Source organism: Artibeus jamaicensis, unplaced genomic scaffold, assembly GCF_021234435.1.
Source record: "Artibeus jamaicensis isolate MK-2021 breed Jamaican fruit bat unplaced genomic scaffold, CSHL_Jam_final contig_1832, whole genome shotgun sequence".
NCBI lineage: Eukaryota > Metazoa > Chordata > Mammalia > Chiroptera > Phyllostomidae > Artibeus > Artibeus jamaicensis.
This window is the reverse complement of record NW_026521362.1, coordinates 476,283-491,993: the sequence shown is the minus strand read 5'-3', so window position 1 is coordinate 491,993 and position 15,711 is coordinate 476,283. Positions and strand designations below refer to the sequence as shown.

At 34.6% G+C, this 15,711-nt stretch overlaps 1 protein-coding gene across 2 annotated transcripts in view; it reads right to left on the bottom strand.

Annotated features, from left to right (window-relative positions):
* Positions 1-15,711, bottom strand: part of ACVR1C (activin A receptor type 1C) — a 74,259-nt gene that overhangs the window by 18,648 nt on the left and 39,900 nt on the right. The gene's annotated exons all lie outside the window — the stretch shown is intronic.

Sequence of the window (15,711 nt, the reverse complement as noted above, 5' to 3'; positions counted from 1 at the left end):
AACCTAATGAAATAATCCTGGCAGGAAAGGATGGTCTTGGCTGACAACCCTATCTAAAATAGTCCTTCCTTCTCATTCCTCATTCATTCTCTATACCCTTTTCCTGTTTTATTTTAATTCCTGGATCTTATCACCACCTGGCACATTTTATAGTCATTTATCTATTATCTGATTTTCTCCAAAGAACATATGCTTCGTGAGGGGAGGGCTTAGCCTGCTTTGTTCCCCACTATACCCCATGTTTACAGCAGTAGATGGTCAATACAGAGATCCTGAATAGCAGAGTCATTTAAAGTTTTACTACTTTTGTGCTTCGTAAGTAAAGGATGTGATTTTTAGTTTGAAAAAAATAAATGATCATTGAAACCAAATAACATAAGGATATAATTAAATTTGTCATTCTAATTTTAAAACACATACAGCCAAATTTTTTTAAGTTCATTCTACATTAAAAAATCTTTTTAATTTCGAAAAAAAACAGTAATACATGAAAAATCTATGATGTCAGATATTTCCTGTGTTTTTCAAAAGAAGTTATTTTGACACTTGAAAAAAAGCACATAGTTCTTTTTTCACTTATTACTGTGGTAAGTGAAAAGTCTCACCTAGGCATCAATGTCACTTTATCCCCAGGTCCGAACATCAGGCCTGCCGATTTCTGTTGTCAATAATCCTTGGGGTGTATTTGATAGAATGTGGGCCCAGAATGCTAGGGTTCTAACCTAATTCTAGGTTCTCAAACATCAAGGAAAAGAAGAAAAATGCAGGCTCTGGAGAGAGAGAAGCAGGTTATACGAGGCTACGGTGCCTTGGGCAAACTGTACCCCCCCACCCCACCCCTGCAGAGAGTTAGAGAGCAAAACCTAACACCCACACCTTAGAGTCTAGATGAATTACACTGCCAATGGACCCTGTGAGTCAAGCTGCTCCTCAGACTTCTTTCTTTGTAACTGACAATCATGCAGTTACATTAAATGTACTTACATTTTACTTACAGTTTCAACCAGAATATATGAATATAATTTGAAAACAAATATTATTTAATTCTAAAGGAAAAAATAATCCAATTCCTCAAAATTGTGTTCATGGAAATTTCACGCTAGCCCTAAAAACTGTCAACTATCTACAACCAATGAGTAAAAGACTTAAAGTGAACTTTGGAAATACACATAATCTATGTCCTAGTGAAAGTTGGCAGATCACCAACTTGCCTTCTCCTGGATGTATCAGAAAGCCTTGCGGTCATTAGAAGTTGAGCAGGTGCATATGAGGAGAGCTTGGCCCTGAGTGTTCTTATAGTAAGGTGTAAAAGAGTTCTCTAACTTGGCGTGGCTTCAGAATCATTGACCATGGTACTTGCAACTTCTGGAGTTTGCTTAGAAAAGAGTTTTATAATCCATTTTGCATTGATTCTTTAACTTTACATTTCAAGTTGTATATATATTTTTATGGGCTCACAAAGGTATTGTAAGAAAGCCACAGGATACACTTGATCATTTGCAATTCATAAAAACAACTATTTAAACACTTTATTTTGATATATGTTATTAGCAATTATTAATATATACATTGCAGTTAAAAAGCTAATTGAGCCCTGGCTGGTGTAGCTCAGTGGATTGAGAGCGGGGCCTGCGAACCAAAGGATCACAGTTCAATTCCCAGTCAGGGCACATGCCTGGGTTGCAGGCCAGTTGCCAGCAGGGGACGCACGAGAGACAACTATACATTGATATTTCTCTCCCTCTCTCCTTCCCTTCCACTCTAAAGATAAATAAATAAAAAAATCTTAAAAAAATAAAAGACTTAAAAAAAAAGTTGATTGATTCCCTCATTTTGGTAAAGCTCTTTTAAGCAAAGCTCGGATCATCACCATGGCAACCAATAAGGAGGCAAAAGGTCAGCAACCCTGAAAATAGAATAGTCTCCATAAAAGTGCACTGCTCTAGTAAAAGCTCCCCACTCTCAGGGATGTTTATCACAGATGGGTGATGTTTCTTCTTTTGTGGATAAATTTACTGATACAAGTTAGCAAGGAAAATAAAAGATTACTCAGCTGGAAAAGGTCAGCAACACCATCCAGAAAGAGCTCCTTAAACACCGAGCAATTTTTAAAGCAAACATCTGTAAAACTATCTTCTCAACCAAATGTTGAGTGTAATCTCCATAGGAAACAAATAAAGAAAAACTCTAGTCTACACCTCATCAATCGTGGTAGAAAGAGACAGTTGTGCAGTTAAGATCTTTTAATAAGTTACCTCTGATGAGCATATTAATTTTTCTAACAGGTTTTATATTTTTGATCATAAGAGAATTAATTATTTGATCATTTGTAATTTTTGAGATGATCAGTGAAGATGCATTCTTCATGGGAGGATATGTCAATCCCAAAAGTGAGGTCTGGGAAGTGCTGCTTTGCTAATTCAAGTTACCTCCCTCCCTAGTAAATTAAATGGAAGAGGATGGGGAACAAAGAGAGAAAAGTACTAGTGTCTGTGGGTGAGCGCCTAGCTCACAAACATCTCCCCTATGTAAGTTCCACATACACTAAACCAAGACAATGCAGGGGAATAAAGTAGTAACAAATGAACATTTTTATTTGTACAAAACAGAATGACACATTAAGCAATGAGACGTCTCCCAAATCTTCATGATGAACGTTTTACAAACTATTTCAAAGCATCCTTCAATATGGGCACCACTGTTTCTAACATTTGCTTGATGATAATAAAAAGACATTTCTAATTGGTTTCTTGTTGTTATACCAACTTGGTTCAAAGACTGCATCCAGATGGGCTGGTTTGTATTACATTGCACTGAGGACAGCTCCCTAAGGGGGGTGCCGGAGAAGTGGGGCACAGTCCACATCCTTGCAGAATTTAAACTCTACTCAGGAATATGTCACTTACTAGGGAACAATCCCAGAGCAACTTTGCAAAGTAAAAATATAGAGGAAACTTTATGTAAGATCAAGGAAGGTGGGAGAAAGGAAAAATCATCACGAAGAGTTCCATTTATGATGAATTAATCCAATATTAAAAAATGTGTAACTGACATGTGTGAAGTCCACACATGTGAAGCGAAATGGGTCAAAGGAGCCAAGTCACAAGCACTGGTCTTATTTATCTAACACCCCATGTAATCCTGTACTCCCGGAGGGCAGGCAGCCCTTCCACACCCTGAGCCTGTCCTAGCCTCCTATTTCGTCACAGGCAGCCTTCCAAATGTCATCAGGAATAATCCAGTCAGAAGTTAATATGGTTAGATCCCTCCAACACGCTCCACTGTAAGGGGCAGCAAATGGTCTCTCCCCTTTTCTCAGAATGAGAATAATCATGTCGAACAGGTTGGTTTTGGTCCATATGGACCTTATATACTGAAGAATGTCAAAATACTTCCTAATCTAGAGGTTCAACTGAGCCATGACAGTGATAAAAATAACATGAAAGTTATTTCTGCCTTTCGACAGTATCAGATGAGCTATTGATGGGTCAGTCCATTGTTCAGTGCTCATTCTGTAAGTGGCTGTTAGCATCCACTGTCTTCCTCTGTTCTGATTCCGTGAGTGCACAGCAAACAGGGAGCAGCACACTGGAAAGGGTTTCCTACACAGTTCTCGTGGCTGGTTTTCTGGGAGTGAGGAACACTGAGAAGCTTCAAATCTTTTTCTGCCCACTAACCTCTGAGTTTAAGTATAGTAATGTCTCTACATTTTAAGGAAACAGAAATGTTGGATTGAAGAAGATAGTTTTCAGCACAAGGGGTATGAAGTACTTCGACTCAAGCAGAAGTGAGATTGATACAACATAGGAAAGAGAATTTAAATAGGCTCTACCATTTCCTCTTAATTTCAGAGTGTGGACCCAGAGATTAGTTTCTAAATCTGTCATCAAAACACATATCCTCTGTGAAAACATTAGGTGGTAATTCCTCAAGGAAAATGTTAGTTTTTCCTTAAGCCAAACTTCTACATGGGAAAAATGAGAATTCCTTGGAAGTCACAACCATATCTCGTATCTGTTTTCCCAGCTCACATTAGAGAGCCCTATTCAGAGAAAACACTTAAAAATCTTGACAACAAAAGAAAACTTACACTTTTCTGTCCTAAATAAAGTTCATGCTGATATAATTTCTCCCACAGGTAACACATTCACACAGAGCAACTTGTTCACTCAGAAAAGATTGATGTGAGGGAATAGTATTTTGACCCAGATCAACATCCTGTGTGAGATAATCACGCAAAAAGATAATTGAATAAACAGGTAATAGTGTTTACAGAAGTAAGAGAGTAAGAGCTTACGTAATGTAAAACCCTTGATTTAAAATTGGTTACAAATTTTACTTTCAATTTCCCACTACATCCCTGTGAACAAAATTTCACAATTGAAATCAGTGTACTTGTTTCTGGAGACAAGAAATGCTTCCCATCTTCCTACATTAAACTTTTAAAGCACAAGTTCGACTTCTTTGAATGCTTGTATTTCATATCACTTTCCAATATATAAAATTCACAGCATCTTTCATTTTATGGGGAAAAACCCATCTGGCACACCTGTCAGGTGCGCAGTGAATTCTCAGAGAATGAGCTATAAATGGGTCTGCTCACGTGATGGCAGAACAATTCCACAAGGGGCCCCGGGAGCATTTCTCAGCACGCACATGTCACCTTGCACTGACTAGATCAATGAAGTTGTGTTTAAAATAGAAAACCATAGAAGTTAAAAGACAACCACAAATTTTTTTAAAGAAATAAAAATAACAAGACTTTTAAACTCCCAAAAGAATATTACTCACTACCTAAATCCTCGGTTTTTATAACATGCTTTAACATCATTAATTTTTGATAAATCCAATTCTAATGTTTTGGCAGTTTACCTTCCTTCAGTTTGGTTTATGTTGAAGTCTAACTGAGACATGTGCCTAATCAATATGCATTGTTCACCTACTCTAACTGATACAGATAATCAATTTTCTTTTTTTCTTTACACAACTGAGAACAGAACATTGAAGGTGGAAATCGTACTGAGATTAATATGTACCTACATTTTAATGTTGCACATGTGTTTTCTTTACTGAAACTACGTGAATTAGTTGAAAATATAATAGCATTATTAAAATAGCATATTGAAATCTAAGAGGAAAAAATCAGAAATTATTACCACACTTACCCTATCAAGCAGTGTATGTTTTGGTAGCAAAATGGGAACAAAGATGCTGGGAACTTGAATGGTTTTGTTGAATAGTCTATTTCCATATGAAGGGTAGTAATTAGTGCAAGTATGAACTAAACAGCAATTCCCATCAAAATTAACCCCCTAAGTAATCAGATTCCCTAGCTCGGGTTTCCTGACCTTATCCTGGGTGGATCTGCATGGACAGTTTGAGAGCACCTTTGCATCTATGTGACATCACTGTTACTTCTCTGAGCACATCTCTGATGTCACCTAGAATCACCAGAAATCATTTAGGTTACAAACCAAAATGCAATCCAGCTATAAAAGAAACAAGCAACAAAATATGATTCCCTCACATAGGAGAAGGTATATGTTTTAATAGTAAGGAAGAAAAGTCAGGTAGAAAGTTATATTAAACAGAATAACTCAACTACACTAAAATAGAAAATATACCAAACTATTACAATGAGAACTCGAGGCCAATGCGTATAAGCTCAATACATATTGAATGAATGAATGAAGGGGGAAATCCCATGCCCAATAAGGAAGAGATGGTCACTTCAGCTTCAGCCAACTGGTAAGAGAGGAAGACACTGAGGATGCCAAATCTGATTTTTCATAACAAGCCACATGTCAGGATTTTCACATTAAGACTCTTAATCTTTAACATTATAAAAATTTCACTTTTATTTTTCAGAAACTGTGTAGATTAAACAAAACTTGTCTGCAAGCCAGATAGCATAAATAGATACAACTTTGGATGACCTATTTTGCTGTTTCTGTGTTCAGTAGAATTGGGTTTAGCTACAAATAACAGAGGAAACCAAATGGACGTTTTCTCTTCCCTTTCATGAAAAAGGAATAGGAAGATGGGTAGTCCATTGTGAGCAGGGCAGCTCCATGAATCGTTCAGTCATCCCCCTTGTGGCCATCCCTGTGGTATAGCCATCATTCCCGTGGTCCGAGGCAACTGCTCAAACTCCACCCTTCACTTCCAGGCAGTGTGATGGTGGATGGCATAATAAAGTGATAGTTTGTTTTAATGAGTGTTCTCAGAAGTTCTCCAAAACAACTGTCATGCATCTCAGCCAGAACTCAGTCATATGGCCACACTTACCTGTGTGCGTAGCTGAAAATATTGTCTGTTAGGTGGGTAGCCATACAACCAGCTAAAAGTCTAGGTTCTGCTACTAAGTGGGTATTGGGAGAAACTGGACATCTTTGAAACATTTACTTACAGTCATAGCAAACTTTGATCCATCCATTAGAAAGAGAACATGTGTACAACAAAACCAGTCAGTATAAGAATTTATAAGAAAAGGGTTAAATAACATCCTTAGCCTCAGAGCTCTCCAGTATTAACTCCAGATGTTAATAGAATGTGTAACTTCCATAAATTTACTATACTCAAAAATTACTTTAAAATGATGTTGTGTTCTTCTTTTGTTGTGGAATATAATATATACATAAAAAGGTACATAAAACATGTATATAGTTTGAGTATAGAAATACAGTAATTATATATTCCCAATTCCCCAGCCCTCTTACCCTTCCCCGAGATAACCATTACCCTGATTTAGAGACTACTTGTTTTCTCACCCTTGTACGTCTGGTTCCCAGAACCCCTTTTCTTATGTGGTTCCAAGTTGAAGTTGGGATATTTTCATACATGTTCATGAGTGAGAATGGCTAATAATTTCTTTTTTTACAATGTCTTTGCTGGTTTTCATATCAAGGTTATATATAAAAATGAATTAAGAAGTGTCTCCTCTTTATCTATGTTCTAGATGAATTTGTATGAGAATTATCTGTTCCTATAAGTTTAGCTGAATGTTTTGGTACAGCCTTTTAGGCTTTAAAATTTTCATCGTGGGTATATATCTTCACTACCATTTAAAAAAAGTACTCATTCAACTTCTTAAATGTCACAACACTATTCAAGTTTGGTAAATTATAATTCTCTAAAAAACTAGGTGGTTATTATCATGCTTGTTCAACTTTACACAGTCTTACTAATTTTTTTAATCTTCTCGTATCAATTACCAATGCAGTGGCATATTAAAATCTTCTTTTAAGATTATGGACTTCTCTATTTCTCCTTATAAATCTGTAAATAATTTTCTTATTTTTGAGATATGTACTTAAGCACATAGAAATTTAGATTAAATTCCTGGTAAATTTAAATTTTAATCATTACAAAGTGATCCCTTTTTACTTTTTTTTTTTGACATTGAAGTTTATTTTGTCTGCTCTTAATATAAACCAACATTTTTTGTTTAATGTATGCATGGGATATCTTTTCCATCACAATAATTTCAACATTTCTATAAACTTTCATTGTAGATATATTAAAAATTGTTGATTTTTAGATTATCATATTGGATTATTCCATATGATAACCTTTGGTTTTTAACTGAAAATGCTTTGCCTATTTATTTTAAATTATTTACATTCAAGTATTATGACATATTTGGATAATTTATGTTATCATTGTTATATGCTCCCTTTTCTTTCCTCTCTCTCTTTCTCTCTCGCTCTCTCTCTTTCTTTAGCTTTTGTTGGATTTTTTAAAAATTATTCTGCTTTTACTTATCATCAATTAGAGGGAACCTAGTCATAGTCTTTTCTTTTGGAATTAACCTGGAAATGACAATGAGTCCATTTGAAGCATAAAGTTGAATGATATCTTTATCCTCCTTCTAGACAAAACAAGGCTCCTCGAAAATTTTAACTCATTTAACCTCATCCTGACATATATAATATGCTACTTTACATGGAATGACCATTTTATCACGTTTTTAAAAATCCCACAAAACACTGTTGTAATAGACTAGTGTTCTTTACAATTAGTCACATAATTATTACTTTTCTTGTTTTTCATTCCTCTTTGCATGTCAAAACTTTGGTATTAGTTTTTTTTCTGCCTGAAGTATATCCTGTAGAATTCTCTGTATCAAGGGGTCTGGTAATGTCAAAATCATCTATTTCTGTTACTCTGAAAATGTCTCTTCCTTTACCTCATTCTTTAAAAATATTTTTGCTGGGTATAAAATTCTGATGACCAGTTATTTTATTTTATGATATTGAAGATATAAATCCAGTTTTTCTCTGTGTACTTTCTGCTATTAAAACAATCTCATTTCTTTTGTAACTCCCTTAAATTTTGTTTACCTTTTTGTCTGTCCACTTTCAACACTTCCCTCTGTCCTTGGTGTTCCATAGTCTTACTATGCTATGTCAAGGTTTGCATTTCTTTTTATTTATTCTCTTCATACTCACTGAATTTCCTGAATTTATAGATTCATTTTGATCAATTCTGGAAATTTCTGAGCTATCATTTCTGAAGATACTACTTTTGCCCAATTTTTCTCATCTCTCCTTAAGGGCTACTATGTAAAAGGACAAGTTAAACCTTCTAATGCTTTCCTCTATTTGTCATTCTCTCTTCCGTATTTTCCATTATGTAGTCTCCATATACTGCATAGAAAATTTTCTTCTGACCTGTATTCAGATCCCTAATTCTTTCTTCAGTTGTCGTTATACCCATTGATAAACCTATCCATTCAGTTTTAAGTTTTTTGCTATTGTATCTTTAATTTTAAAAAGCTCTTTCTGTTATTATTTAAATATGCTAGGTTACTTTTTTATAATTTTTAATTTTCTAAAAATATTTCCAAACTTGCTTTTTGGGGTTTTCTTAACCAGAACAGTAATTGATCTATAATTACTGCCTGAATATATGAAAAACTTTGTTACCTTTTTCTGCTGTGTACTCTATTTTGCTGGTTCATGCTCATGCTGACTTGTACCCCTGCATTCTTGGAGTGCTTATTCTTCACTACATACTCTTCATATCCTTGCAAAGTGTTTGCTGTGCCTTTTGAGGCCTAATATTAAAGTGCCTTCCTCTAGATCAGCAACTTTCTTTTCTTATTGACCATTTTTTGTTAGTTTCAGGTATATACCCCAGTGATTAGACATTGCATAACTTACTAAATGATCATCCCTATAAATCTCATACCCATCTGACACCATACATAGTTATCAGAATATTACTGACTATATTCCTTATTCTATATTGTACATCCCCATGTCTATTCTGTAATAAATTTGTACTTCTTAATCCCTTCACCTTTTCACCCATTCCCCCCAACCTCACTTCTGTTCAGCCAGATTTCAGGAGCTTCTGAATGATGATTGCTCTATAGTTTAGTTGGAATTTTGATATAGTTGTGGCAGGAGGCCAGTACTGCATTTATCTACACTGCCTTCTTGACTGAAAGTCTGTGCAATGATTTTCAATCAGCATGCTGCAAGAAGCATACTGGGGTGCTGCAAGAATTTTTAAAACATGCAATCTCTGACTATTTAGTCAGGGGCACTGACCTCTTTACCCTTAGATTGTCAAATTTGAAAAATGGCAGCAGCCAACACAAAGCTGTCTGGTTTGAATAAGTCAAAATTATAGCTATCTTTATAGTCAAATCAGCAAAAAATATAATTTTTGGTGGTGTGCCACAGAAATTAAATGATTAGGATGTGTGTGGTATGAGATGGAAATGGTTGAAAATCGCTGCTCTAGTGAATTTGCATTTTTCTTCTGGCATGCAGCTGGCAAGACTAATAGTCTGGGCCGACCTTAAAGGAAGCGTTTTTTCCCTCTGGCAAGTCTCTGTACTAATCAGCCAATAGGAACTCAAGGCTAAAATCTGTGTGATGTCCAGGCTATGTTCCCAGTTTCTCAGAAATAAGGTTTTTTTTCATGTTGTTGTCTTTTTTATCTTTCTCTCATTCTCTTGCTTTCTCTCTTTTACTCTCCCTCACCCTCCATCCTGCCTCCAACACTTTCTTTTCCTGTGATACTTAATAATAAGCCCAAGCCTCCAGAAGATGGGCTTATACCTGATTTAAACTTGCAATAAGGAAAAAGACCTTTGATATATCTGCTAAACATGGAGGTTGTCCAATAGAAATTTGAGTAAACCATGTTTCTTAACTTCTGTCTTCCTTGAAACTTGACATACATTACAAAACTAAACTTTTTTTTAAAAAAAAAAAGATACACATAAGAAAAAAGGATCAGATAAAATTATCAGAAAGTTAGATAATAATGTGTTCAGTAAGAAGGGTATTCACTGATTTACATAATAAGAAATCTAGAAGTAGGTTAGAAACTTTACTGAGTCTCTTTGTTAATAAATCATAGAACCAACCTTATACATAGTTACCATTTTTCAGTTATATATGCTACAAGTATTTCTATCCCATATTTAATTTATCTTTGGTTTTATTTGTTATCTTTTATTATTCATTTTTATTTTAGTTTTCATATAGTCAATTATATTTGTCTTTTCCTTTTATAGCAGTTGGATTTCCTGCCTTATTTAAGAACAGTCTTCACACTATAAAGTCACAAAAATCTTTTTTTTTCTAAATTTTCCTCTGACATTTAAATTGTTTTGCATTTCACAATTAGATATTTAATTGAGCTGTAATTTATTTTTGTATATGTTATGACACTGTTGTACAGCCCTGTCTTCTTCCAGATGGATAGATAATTATGCCAGCATCATTTCAAAAATAAGCTGTCCTGGAATTTCCATTTCTGCCAAGTTACACTTAAATGTCCACAGATGCCCTTCTTGGTATAGCACAAACAAAAATGCTGAATAAAATATACAGGAAAAACTTTTTTCTATTACATGATTAAGCTGGTGAGAAAATAAAAGAATTGTCCAGCAGGCAAAAATAAAGTGCAAATTGAGAGCGGTGCTTGAATGCTAGGGCTGCCATTTACCCTGGAAGTGTCAGCCAGTTCTTGGTGGTTAAGTGTTTAGTTTACCAGACTGCATCACAAGATTAGGAGATGAAAATTGGTTCCAGAAATAGTGAAAGGTCAGATTGGAGATCCTTGTATAAGACAGGAACTATGAATGGCATTACACCGAGAACAAAACCAAACAGGGAGCAGTGTGCAGAGACAGACAGTGGATATATCCATCTCTGTGTTTCAACCTTGATTTTCGTACAGAAAAAAAATCTCGTCAAGAGTTCCTTAGCACAAGTGTGTACCAGTACAGGCAGGCTTACAGCCAGAATGCATGGTACATGTTGGCAAAACCAAAATCAAAACAACCAGAAAAACCTAAACCCACACACTTAATCCATCAATACAGCACCTTCATCTATCTAATAGGAGCTAATGTAAATCTTCTCTAGAGGAACACATTTTAAATGCAGGTTTCAAAAGTTTCCTCCAGATACGTTCCCCCAAAACATGACCTTATAGTCAAACATCACACAAGAAAAGCAGCCACCAAGAATATTAGTCAGCAGGGGGGAAAAAAACAACAGCAGATTCAAACTCACAGAAGCTATAGATAGTGAAATTAAATATGAGGAAAAAGTTTAAGAGGCATGGAGAATAGATACAGAAGGCCCAATTTATGCAAAATCACTGAAAAAATTGTGAGAAGAACTAAAGAGAAATTGGTAGAGAGCTCAGAAACAGAACCCATCATAGAAACTCACACCCAAAACATCTTACGATGAGAATGAAACTTCTTCACTTGTTATTTGTGTACCCTACCTGGTGCCCCGCCCCCACACCTTGCAAGTGCACATTATTTGTGTAAATAATTGTTCTATTTTTGGAAAGGAAATATTCTTGAAGAGTTAAGAATACATCATTTACTTTTGGAGGTCAATTTTTCCCACCAACGCGGCTTCCCCACTAACTTCAGGGAAAGCTGTGAGTGGACAATCTACCCGAGTTATCTTGTATGTGAATGATGCCCGTGAGTACTAGATCAAAGGTCACTGGAGTCAGAGCAAGAAAAGTAGCATCAGAAAGGTGGGCAGATATTTTGGCACTGAAGGAGCTATTTCTCTCTGGTCTAACAATTAACAAGAGGAAATGAGATAGGTTACACTACATAAAGTATGCATGCTTGCCTTAATTAACTGGTTTGCATAGTCTATATTTAATTTTCAACATTCAATACTCCATGTGCTTTGTAAAAATAATAATATATTTGTTGTTAGTAGAGACATGAATTCAAAGTATTAGTCAAATAAATGGCTGTTTCTGGAAATGGTCATTGTCTTTCAAGTTTTACATAGGAAAAAAAAACCTCTAAATATTTGTGGTAAAGTTGAGCTTGGAAGGTCACTCCAGTGGCATCAAAGATATCTACTTCAATAAGTTTTTCAGGGGATCAACTTGTTATATTTCTTTCAAACTATAAAATTATACTTCCATCAAAAAATTTTTAACTTCTAAAAACTAAGCCTACATGCTAGTGATTGAATTTAATATGATCTAAACCAATATTGATTACAAAGCTCTGAGTTAAATAGACTTTAACCCAATATTGTATTAAAAGTAAATGGGTAAGAATGTTTTTTAAAAGGCTGTTTAAAAGAAAAAACAGTATTTAAATTAATAACTAAATTGAAATTAAAATTGTAACTAGATTCTTAATAGATTTTTTACTACACAATTAAAATAATAAATATCCTTGTTTCATTTAAAATCACATTTAAAAAATCAACTAAAATGGTGTTTCTTAAACTGTAAACATAACTATTAGTGAAAATGTTCCCCAACATTTTTACTTAATGAAGAGTATACAGTACCTCACACTTTTAAGGGTAAGAATATTTTATAAAATTTTTGCTTCAGTTGTGGGTGAATGCAAGTTGGGGAAATGATGTAAAAATTTATGTCTGTGTTTCACAATGAGAACATGTATAAAAGTCACTCATCTAATGCTTTAGGAAGTAGTCAAACACACAAGAAGATTTTTTAGGAGTGCAAGAGTGAGTTCCTACAGTTGTCCAATCACCAAGTTACTAGAGAACTAGCAGAACCCTAGAGGAGTGGGGAGAAAAATGCCACAAGCTATATTCAAGGTAAAAACTTCATCACAGAGAAATGAAGCAAGATCCCAATCACTACATACAGGAGCTAAGGACACCAGCGGGCCAGCTGATACATGACAAGACTGAGTTACTGCACCTACATCAAGAGAGCCACCCACAAGTCTTGGGCGATGAATGAATGAGCCAAAGAGACAAGGATCCACTTGGCTTTCATCTGGAATCTCAAAGGAAAGTCTTATGTTTTCTACAACCTCTTCTGATTATCTCTTTAGCCCATGAAAGTGCTGCAAGGTATTAAGTACTGTAAAAAATGTCACAGTGCCTATTTTTTCACACCTGGAGATTCCCAATGCTTCTCCAAACAGCTGCTGTTCCAAACACAGCTAAATAACCTTTTCATGCTGCCTCACAGAGAGAACGACCTGCCACAAGATGACTGCACACACAAGCCTGTTCCTTTTCATGTCAATGGACCACACAATGCCTTTGAAAGAAACAAATCCTTGCTTTAAGTTAAAAAAAAGAATTCAATCAAATATCACATGGGGTTAATTACTGGATAAACACATATCTTACCTATTATGAATTATAGTTAAAAATTAATTCATGTAGTCCATAATATCAATAAACTAAAAAAGAAAAATCATTGGGTAATCTCAATAAATTCATGAAAATATTTGAAAAAATTAATATTTGTTCATGATAAAAAAAGTTTTCCCCTAAACTAGAAGTAAAATTAAGTTTCCTCTATTGATGACAGGCATCTCCAGAAAACTAAATAAAGAGTGGGGACATCCCTGCTAGGACAAGAAAAAAGGCAGTCTCACCATTCCTAGTCATCTGATTGACAGTCCTAGCCAGTGCAAAAGGCAAGAGAAAGAAATAAAATACATAGAGATCAGAGTTAAAGATGTAAAACTGTCTGTATTCACAGGTGATTGTAAATGTAAAAATGTCAAAAAATCTGGAAAAAATCTACTAAAAATAATATGAGTTATTTTACAGGCTTGTAAGAAATATGGTGAATATACAGCATTAATTTTTTATATAATAGCAATTAACATTTAGAAATTAAGATATTAATAATACCATTCACAATAGCATCCAAAAGTATGCAACACTTAAAGATAAAGTCAAAGATCAATGTATAGGACCTGTTTGCTGATGACTATAAACCACCACTAAGAGTAATTGAAGAAAAACCAAATCAATGGAAAAACATACTATGTTCATGAACCAAAGATTTATTGTTAACATGACTATTCTTTCTAAATTAATCTACTGTATATATTCAACTCATTGTAATCAAAATCTCTGCATGTGTTTTGTAAAAATTGTCAAGCTGTTTCTAAAATTTAAATGGAAATGCAAAGGATGCAAAATACCCAAATTAATTCTGAAAAAGAATAAAATTGAAAGGATCACAAGACCTAATTTTAATACTTCTTATAAAGCTATGAAAATCAAGAAGCTGAACATAGACCTGAATATGAAAACTTAAATGTTAAAATTTTTATTAGAAAATATTTTTGACCTTCAGATAAAGACTCCTCAATTAGGATACAAAACAATGAATCATGATAATAATAAAAAGGGTAAAATATACTTCACAGAATTTTAATCTACAAAAGATACCTTTAAGTAAACGAAATGTCAATTCACAGGAAAAATAGTCATAATATACACATCTGATGAAGGACCTGTATTCAGAATACATAAAGAATTGTTAAGTTCAACCATAAGAAGATAATACAATTTTTTAAATGTGTAAATGACTTGTTACTCTATAAAGAGAGATACGCAAATGCCCAATATGCACATGTAAAAATAACGAATCATCACTAGTTATCAGGGAAATGCCACAACTCTATATATCACTTGAACAGTTCATATTTTTTTAAAAAATTGATTATACCAATCTTGACAAAAATATGGACCAACTGGAACTATCGTACATTTCTGTTAGAGATGTAAGATGTTATCAGCAATTCAAAACTCATAGGAAAATTATATTTCTAAAGTTGTATATCATATAACCCTGCAATGCCAGTCTTAGGTTACTTTCTCAAGAAAAATGAAAACATCTATCAAAAACCTTGCATGTGAATGTTCATAGCAGCTTATTTATTATTAATAACAGTCCAAAAATAGGAATACCCTGACTGCTCATCAGTGGGTGGATAGATAAAACAAAAAACAAAACAAAACAAAAAAACAATAGTATATTCAAACAATGGGATATTACTCAGAGGTAAAAAAAGGAACAAGCTATGGATATACCCAGTGACATGAATAAATCTCAAAAAACACGCCAAGTGAAAGAAACCAAATGCAAAATAAGTACCCAATGACTTCTTTTATGTGAAATTTTAGGGAAAAAATCTATTGACACAAATAGAAAATAAATCAACTTCTGGCCAAGATGGAGGCATAGGTAGATGCATTGTACCTCTTCACACAACCAAAATTAAGGACAACAAAAGTTTAGAAACAAAAAAACAACCAGAACTGACAGAAAACTGAACTGTGCAGAAGTCCGACAACCATTCATCCAGACCAGTAAGAGGGGTTGGGTTGATGGCCAGCGGAGAGGGGTTGTAGCAGGAAAAAGCAGCGGCTGGTGGACCTGGGCACACTGGCGGAGGCTGGCAGACCT